This window comes from Engraulis encrasicolus, chromosome 10 (assembly GCF_034702125.1).
Source record: "Engraulis encrasicolus isolate BLACKSEA-1 chromosome 10, IST_EnEncr_1.0, whole genome shotgun sequence".
Classification (NCBI taxonomy): Eukaryota; Metazoa; Chordata; class Actinopteri; order Clupeiformes; family Engraulidae; genus Engraulis; species Engraulis encrasicolus.
Window position 1 is genome coordinate 3,591,252 of NC_085866.1, and position 9,979 is coordinate 3,601,230.

The 9,979-nt window shown below is 41.3% G+C and overlaps 1 long non-coding RNA gene across 1 annotated transcript; it reads right to left on the reverse strand.

Annotated features, from left to right (window-relative positions):
- Positions 1–787: 787 nt before the first annotated feature.
- LOC134456499 (uncharacterized) lies at positions 788–3,633 on the reverse strand. Its single transcript, XR_010036331.1, has 4 exons — positions 3,331–3,633; positions 2,009–2,070; positions 1,810–1,921; positions 788–865 (listed from the first exon to the last, which is right to left on the reverse strand). It is a non-coding gene; the product is annotated as an uncharacterized LOC134456499 (long non-coding RNA).
- Positions 3,634–9,979: the final 6,346 nt, after the last annotated feature.

Sequence of the window (9,979 nt, forward strand, 5' to 3'; positions counted from 1 at the left end):
GAATTCACAACCACTTGTTGGTGTCAAAAGTAGGCTAAAAGGGAAAGTGATTTTGTGATGTAGGCCTATTGAAATAACTACTGTTCAATTAATAGTGTTAGTAAGCTACAACTATTACATAGCTATTACACCATTTACTGCATTGTAGGCCTACTGTACAATTTGTACATGAGATGGACCTGCCCTAGATAGACTGTTGTTACTGAAATACACTGCAAGCCTAACAAGGACCCACTACAAACTTCATCCAACTGCAGAGTTAGCTGCTGGTCAGACTACTTAGCCTACACAGGTCTACTGGTTACTCAGATAAGTTAGGCCTACTTGTGTGTGTTTTTTATTTTTTTTTATTTTATTTTTTTTACTTTTGTCATCATGTCCTATATAAAAACAAAATGAGAACTTGTGTATTGGAACTGCTATCAACACAGACGTGAAAAGTGGCTTTGACACACCCAAGACCTGCCACCCAATATGACTGCTGAAGAAGCAAAACAAGGCGACTACATGGTCTGTGAAGATCATTTCAGGCTGAAAACCTGCATTTCAAAGTATGTATACATTAATGCTATACCAAATGAAACTCCTTAAAACACACACGCACCGACTTAACTCATCACACAAGTACATTATTGTAAACACTGAGGTGGTAAAAACACGTTAAAGCACAACAGACACATACGTATTTATATTGTAGGCCATTAAGCAAGTAGAAGTTTTTATTTTCCTTTGTGATAAATTTACTATTACTGTAACAATATAAAAGTACAGTTCGAATTAGTGTTGTGTCGTTTTCTCTTCAAGGGTCAAAGAACACGTCTGACTCCAGGTGCTGTCCCCATCCTTGTCAGGCAACAGGTCACCCCTGTTCAGAGGAAAAGAGGTAATGCACTTAATTTCCATCCTAAAAAAAACCCAATACTCTGTTAATAACAAAACCCCCAAATGTCCAACATTAACATTTCATTCAATAACATTGGTCTTATAATACTTTGAGTAAAATGGTTAACAACAAAAGCGTGTAGTTTTGGTTGATATTACCGAGGAAAATTTGGCGTATTTTAACACACCAAAAAGAAGGTTAACCCGGTAATCATTAGGGAATGTGGCAAAACAGAACGGTGGATAAAACCTCACTGCAATTGACATTTTAAAAGACAGAAGTTGTGTCATGAAGACCACGACAATCCCACAATGGCAAACCAGAAGCCAGATGTAGCAATTCTTACTAAAGTAAAGTAAGTAAAGGTTCATCTTATGTCAAGCAGTAGATAGGGGACATTTTGTGTGAAGGGTTCACCTGTATGCAGGACAGACTGAGGCTTGAGCCCTGTGACTGTCATAATCATGTGACATTTTATGTGATTTTTATTGTCAAAGACAAATGTTGATGTCTGAAATCGCCAAACGCCAAAGAACTGCAAGTAAATGGCAAGTCCAAAACTGGCAATGTTGAATGCCATGATGGCATGATGGCCAGACGAGGCATGACCAAGTACATTCCCTACAACTTGTGTTGCTTTTCAACATTAACCGTTAATATATGGCGTTAGATATTTCCAGTTACCAGAATGGCAAGTGATGACTAAATTGTGCATTAAAGGCCAGTGTAATGTCATGATAGTGTAGTACTGTGGTTAACTTTTCAATGAGTTATCTGTGGCATCACTGAATATATAGCCACTGGTGCCTTTCTCATTAATAACACAGCAAAACCCTTCTGTTGGTGATGCCTCTTTTGAACTTACTTCACTATGGATATTTCCTCTATGAGGCAGAGAGCAATGCAAAGTAGAAATGCCCACATACCACAACAGTACTTGAGTGCAGTGCATATGATTTCTTCACAAGTTCCAGGCCATCTGCTGTTTTCCAACACATAATGATGGTGGTGGCGTGGAATCTTGATCACTTCCAAAGACTGTAATTCACACAGAACAGAAACATTAGGAAATTCTAAACCATATGCCAATTTGTTTCCCCCATATTCATGCAGCTGTCAACATACCTATGGACACCAAGGAGGATCCAGAGGAGCATGTAGGCACATCAAGCAACCTGGAGCCACTGCTGCAAAAAAGACAAGACAATGGATGATCAATGGATGAACAACTGATTCTGTGACGTCTATCTGTCCATACAGCTGTGCACACTGAAGGAGGGAAAGTGGTTCTGTGACTCAATCCATTCCAAGGAATAGGCAGGAGTTTTTGTTTTAACAGCCAAATTGCCTTAGCCAACTACCTACATCCTACGTATTACTGACACGATGGTGTCATAGATCATATCTGATCCCTTCCATCCAGCACATCGACGTTTTACTCCCCTTATGGAATCTTGAGAACCTGAACATCCTGGTTTAGAGACAGCACATAGCCACTGGCCTGACTGGTCTGACATTTGAACCTACTCTGAATTATGACATGCCTACAATGTAATATTTTGTATGCACATCACCATTCCACTTCAATAACCACTTTAGCAATTTCATATGTGACTTGACCACTGTTCACGGTGTATATGTGTGTGTCCACAGCTGTCTGCCATGCATGCGATCTGTTGTTTCTGTCCATTAGGCCTACAGCCTGTATTTGATGTTGGGATGTGCCAAAACAAACCTGTCAACCATGTTGGCATGGAAATAATAACCTCATTAATTGTTGCAGCTTGAAAAATAAATTTCTATTTGGATTGCATTTCGTTGTTGATTCATGATTCTTTACAGCAACCATCTTAGGCCTAGGCCTATGCTCTACACCGGAGCTATGGTCGGAGGGTTGTGCCACTAGTCCACAAGTTTGTCAGTTCTACATGCACGAGGGTTTTATACAAATAAGTAACTCAAACCAAATGTACAACAAGCCATCACCTGATTCATGAATGCCAACCATCACAATTTCATAGCGGTGTTCTCAAAGCTAGAACCAGCCAACTGTCCAAAATGCTGGTGAGATTTCAGTTTGGCTAGAGCTCTAGAACCTAGTCATATCCACTTGCCCCATTAGGTATGAGCGTGTTTGGCCAGTTATAACTTAAAACTTCTGGCCATTTTGGCTGGTCTGCTTAGAACACAGGGGATTGGGAAAAACACAGCATGTTGCGACATGGATTGTCTTACGTTGCACACGAAGAAGATAGCTTAAAATGATATGTTGCCTGGAATAGTTTTTAATATGCCTGCCGATAACCGATGCATATTAGTTCTGTTATTAAGCCGTATGCTAGCGATACCGCATCCCATTTGGCAAAACACAACATGCACAAAACACAAATCGGAGACTTAAGTAGCCTAATACCCGCACTCATCAGTATTTTCTCCAAAACACATACCTCTTCGTCCATGAGAAGATTTTCAAAACGGCTGTCTCTCTGGCTGAAGTTTCCACGGACGGCAAACAAACCACATGGCCACCAGCAAACAAACCGATTAGGTACGAGCAGTCGTAAAGGTTTATGTTTGCGCTTGCGTCGAGGCGTCGAGATGATTGGATCAATGACCGCGCAGCTCAGCAACCGATTGGCTCTTGTTGCCAAGTAGGCGGGAGATAAGCAGGCATTCGACGTTTTGGCGTTACGATTTCACACCGTTTATTCCTATGGAGACATTCGGCAGTGTTGTATCTCTGGTTAGAGTACCTCTGGTTGAACTACCTGTCTTCCGTGAACGTGGCCTTTACTCTATTTAAGGGCGTGTCTTTATTTTCAATGGTTGCACTGATGATGGTCTGACTGTGACCGACAGGTTTTTTTTCCCTGCCATTTTCTGTATCCCCCCTCATCTTAAATTACTTAAAACAACCTTTGCTTGTAAATTCTGTGAATCATGTTACAAAATTTTTTACATTATATTAAGCATAGGCCTATATAAAAAATACCACACATTAGAAACACACTTATTGACACTATCTGACACTAAGTCTTTTTGGATGTGTGCGCCCAACACAAAACAACAAAACCATAATCAGTCATAACAACTGTGCCATAACAACTGTCACAAGCGTGACACAGCTGACAGAGGCGTAACACAGTTGATGGCCATTTTTATAGTATTGTACTAACTGCAGACCTCAGAGCTTTCACCACAAGACCTTAATCAATTCACTTTTTATGGCCTTTATCTGTATGCTTACACATACAATATCTCTTCATGTTCTTAGGAATATGTTGAAAACACAGTCGACAGACAATTTTCCCTCTCTAAAGCCCTATTCCGACGGTAGAAATGGCCGATTCAGACTGGATTGAAATATCTCAGTAAATGAAAACACATTGAGCACAAATTTGAACACAATGAACACAAATTTGAGCACATCCATGGAGGCATTTGGTCCCGTGGAACAATTCTAATAATTGCCTGTTGGTTTACTAACCCATCAAAATCCATTCTAATGCGTCTACATGCATTTCCTTTCTTTGGAGAGCGCATTTGACCATGCTCTCTGATTTTGACAGCGAACACGGCTTGGAACAACTCCCTAAAACAAAACAAAAACGGTTTACTGCAAGGCTGTGATGTTTGAGAGCCCGGGGAGATTGGATATATTGTGCATTTCATGCACTTAACCAGACATCATTACATAGGTTTGCATTTGGACAAAGTAAAAGTCACGGTGAAGTTTAATCTACATACTCCACTATCTTTACTGTGGCGCGTTCGGACAGGACTAGATAATATCCAGATTATTATTACTTTACCCCTGGTTCCCCCATTAAACTAGTCCCGTTGGAATAGGGCTGAAGACCATCAGAAAATGGGGATTAAAATATTGAAGAGGTGGTGAACCCAAAATTTACCAAAAGATCTGCTTCACATTATCATCCAAAGAGGTAGGGGAGAGTGTGGACGGTTGCAACATGTGGCAGTTGCAACACTGCAGATTTCTCCCATCAGAAACACACTAGAGAGATGAAACTAACTTTAAATATGCTTACTTACACCCTCCTTCTATCCTGCAGCTTTCTGATCAGTTTTGATCATTTCTTCTGGGAGAAAAAAAAGGTTTTTTTTTTTTTTTTTAAATCTTCGATTTTTATCTAATATTGTCTAAAATATTTGTTCAATGTATTGTGAAGTTATAACATTAAAATCATCAGTGTCTAAGCATTCAATAACAGTAGCAACCATGTCTCAAACCTGATATGCTGAGTTACCATGGATAGTTGAAATGTTTTGGTCCTGTGTGGAGAGTTGCAACGCTTTGTTGCAACTGTCCCCACATGTCTTTCCCATTGAGAACAATGCATTCTCGCAACTGTCCCACGTGACAATAATACTTATGAAAAAGTGCAATACAAGTAGAATAGATATCAATAAATAAATGTGAGGCACAATATACCATAATACAAATAATTAATACACATATTATAAGAATATATAGATAACTTATTACACAATATATAATATGATGCTAATATCTATTTTATTGTATTGATATTTTTGCACAAGTTCTTCTTTTCCACTCTTTGCTTAAAAATGCATGATTTAATAAGAAAAGGAAGTGTTTTCATGTGGTTTTGTAAGGTTATTACAAGAATATGGCAAATTACCATTTCTGCCATTGGTTAACATGGTGTTGCAACTGTCCTTTCAGATGTGGACGCTTGAAACGTTTCACTCTTTCCATTCAATGTCACATATTTCCGATGTTACAGCATTTACAAATGTTACAAAGGTCTGGATGTGTAGGTGACAGATGTGAGTATAAAATATATAAACTTTGCCTTCCAACTGCAAATAGTCTCTGAGATATAAAAGGAAAGATAAAATATATTGCAACCGTCCCCACTCTCCCAAATAGCAGTTCTGCTGTTGCACCCAAATAACTCACATTTAAGGACTGTCTTTACCGAGCGCTGGACGGTCCTTTAGACAGGGGAAATAAAACGGATTGTATTGTTTACTTACATTTTGCATTAGATCCGCCATCACTGTGCTGTCCAACATCGTCTTCTTCCTTCACTTCTTCCTTGATATCGTTGGTGTTTAAGAAATCTTGACCAGAGGCAGTAGGTGAGTTTTCCGTTTCAGTTTTGATGTTTTGTGGCAATTCAGGCTTCACATCCACAAAGTATGAGTATAGGAAATCATCGAAATCCTCTTCTTTTGTCTCCTCTTTCACATATTTAGCAGGCTTTGATGACATTTTTTTTCTGTTTTGGCTGATCCAGACCTTGCAGACCACAGTCCCCTTTTTAAGGTTAATTCTCAACTGTGTCTTTTACTAAAGTCACAATGTACGATAATAGTGAGAAGACCAACACAGGATTCCTCAACACTAGCTTCACTGCTCCAAGCTGCAAGAGATGGCCTACTGACTGACTGCCTGTGGTGCTTATCATGGCCTAATACTCTAGACCCTGTAGCAACCCAATGTAAGTAGGCTGCCGGATGTGAGTGCCCGGATATCCGCCCGAGTATTTACGTCTATTTTACCTCAGCTACTCGCTTTCGGTTGTGTATTTACGACAGTTTAACCTTAGCTACTTGATTTCGGTCCGATTTGAGTCTGACTGAAGATGGAAGGGACATAGGTGCCGTGCGTAAAGAGCCCACCGCACATCGCCGTTTCGGCGACACCAGAAAGTTCCTTGATCTCCCAATCAAAAGAATAGGCCCGGTGACCAATAACATAAAAATAATAATAAAACAAATTAATAAAATTAACTTATAACTTAAAACCGAATTGATTTGGGTGTTAAAATTAAACTGTCTCAACCGAGCACCCAAAGGGAATCCATCAAAAGATAACGGCGTTACTTTCTCGTCGGTATTATTTTGTTTTTATTATCCAGGAGGACTGAGCTGAAAACTGCAGCAGCCACCTTGCACAGTTCTGCTCTGAAGCACGTGCGTGTCTACGCAAATCATCCTGCACATTCGCAATGTTAAATAAAAAGTTTTGCACAAGACTATAGTCTAAAATAGATGCACTACCACAGACACTGGAATAGCCCGTTTCGGAAGGCATTAAAGTCACGAGTTTACCCAGTCTAAACGTAGCTAGCACTCGGGAAGTTTCTGAGTTTTACTCCTTACATTATGTTATTATTATGTTATTATTACATTGTGTAGTTATTATTTGGTGGTGCAAAAACAACACGCGAAACCATGCCGCATATTGTGCCATTATTATTGGTGATGCCGAAACAACAAAGCCAGATTGGTGACTAGAGCCTGCCTAGTACATTTAGACATAGCCTACTCATTTGATTGTGCCATGTACATTTAAAAGTGTCAGTGCAGAATGAAACTGGGCGCTGAATAATGGATGTGACCGGATGTAGTGTTTATTGTTTTTATGTTGATGCTTACAATGGCCTACACGCGTTAATGCACACACATACACACGTTGACGCACACACGCACTCCCTCCCAGCGGAGGGAGCACCGATTTTAATTGACAGCGTTCCTGAAACCGGAACCTAGGAGCACAGGTGTAAGATAAAGAGAGCCGAGAAATGGCTTCAGTGTGGATCTTACACGGCGCGCCAGAGGATGCGCGAACTGTAGCCGATGGCTACAGGGTAGTTTGATGGAGGGCATAACTGCCCGACTCGTGGCTTAAGGCTTCGAAGTAATTTGCACAGAAACTAAAAGTGGGCATAGATGCCCTTGCCGTGGCTTAAGGCTGCGTAGGAAGTTCCACAAAAGCTAGAAGAAATTGTGACCCTCACTTCGTCGCTCCGAAGGAGAGCGTAAAGCGAAGCTGTCGGCCTATCCTCCCCAAGGCACCTCACAGTGCCTCCTGCCCCTGTGTGAATGTGATGCCAGCTTCGGCAAACGAGTCGGCAACAGGTAGTTGTTTTACGAGATATACTGAGTTCCCCCTTACCATTTGCGAGTGATTGTAGCGTAACTAACGTCCACATTTGTATTTAAAACAGGAGAGTGATTGCGCGCTGGGTTGACGTGCCTGTATCCACAGCGTGCTACGGTCCCTTGTAACAGGTACAGATTGTTAAATCACATTGCACCTCTTTCAAATGTCACTTGTATTCATGTTATTTCATTGTGTGTATTGACAGTATGTGTGTGGTTTAATTCCAGCGGCACCTGCTTGAGTGTTGTGCCGCCTCTTTCCCCTCTCGGCGTATGCCAGTCATTTACTGCCGCTTTACGCGCAGTTCAGTCCCCTGTAAGCACGCCTCCAAGCCGTGTGAGTTTTAACCTGTTTGTGGCCAAGTGTACTTCATGTTTATTTTATTTTTCCTCATTTTGTTTTCTGTTTAAACCGAGGCTCTGGGTATAGTGACGTGTACAACTGCCTTTCAATTGTGCCTACAGCAAGGTCCATTTGTGTTTCACGAGTTACTGGCGTGTGAACAAAGCGCATGTTTGGTTTGCTGTGAGTTTGCTGTGTGTACTACAAAACCGTAGTTCGGTAGTCGATTTGTGGTTTCATCTGAGTGCAGTGTTTTCACTATAGGCTGGGCTATAGTTGGGGAGGTCACCTAGTTAATTGTGGTAGTGGGGGCCCACTGTACGAAATTGAAACGAAGAGACTATTACCCAGATACCCTCGGTCTTTCACTTGTCTTGTCTTTCATTTATTTTAATATTTATTGTAAATAAAGCCAACTTTCTATTTTCAACTCTAACCACCTGCCTCCCGGAAGATTCTTTTGGTGAAACCCTGCATGGGAACCCTTTGGGTGAAATCTACACCTTCACCCTATTACATGAATATAAATATTGGAGCCATTCTCCCTCCGTGTCTAGATAAAGTCAGAGGCGCGCGCGCACGCTCTTATTTCTGTATTATATGAAAATATCCTAAAACGGTCACAACATCACAGGACCTTCGTGGTGGAGGATACTTGCGGCGGGGGCCGAGACCGAGTTGTTACGAGACACTCTTATTATTATTGAAGGGACAGACCATGCTCGATACTTTACCCGGTCTAAATGTAGGCCTAGCACTCGAAAAGTTATGCCGCATATTGTGCAGATTATTTGGTGATGCCAACAACACGTGAAATTAGGTACATTGGAGACTAGAGTCTATAATTTAGACATAGCCTATTCATTTGATTGTGCTACGTAAACTTAAAAGTGTCAGTACAGAATCAAACGGGACACTGAAATATTGGAGCCAGTAACTTTGTGTCCGGTGGTGCAGAGTTGTGTGCGCGCGCACAAGTAATTTCTCTCCCATCTCTTTGCTCATCAAGCCTCCGATCTCCAAAAAGACACGAGCACTCAGGATAACTGTTTACAAGAGCTGTTTAAATAATGTGATGCACGTTCTTCATGAAATTGCATGGTTTGGTCACCCTAAATTCAAAATGACTGCATTCGCACATATCGTTTAAAAATCCATGATGGAATTGTGACTCTTAATGTGCAAGTATTGGATATGAAAAAAAGATCCTAAAACGGTCACAACACCAGAGGACCCGTGCTGTGGTGGATATTTGCGGCGGGGGCCGAGGCCGAGTTGTTACGGTAGGCTACAATCATATTAGCCTATAGAAGGGACAGTCAGGCGACACAGCGCGACTCACATAGGGTAGCTGTGGTACCGCAAAGCATTCCTGATGGTGGAAATGAATGCAAATGCATGCAAATACTCGGGCGGATATCCGGGCACTCACATCCGGCAGCCTACTTACATTGGGTTGCTACAGACCCCAATATGTGGAAACTAGATACGCAAAGCATTGTGGGAATGAATCCCATGTGTATGGATGCCATTCACACCTCTGGTGGGTCTCAGGTCGTCAGCACAGCCATTGAGGGGTTGGGTGGAGAGGTGAAGGTTGGCACAGTCGTTGAGGGGGGTTGGGTGGAGGGGTTAATTTAAGGGGGAGGGATGATCTACACTGGTCTTAGTCATACAGTGGGTATGTGAACAGAACACAACAGAGTAAACTATAATATAAAATATATAGTAGAATTTTTCTGAGAAAGACCAGAAAGATTTCCTCTGTTGTACAGAAGTTTCACCAAAAGCTCCCTTAAATGCACCACCAATTGGAA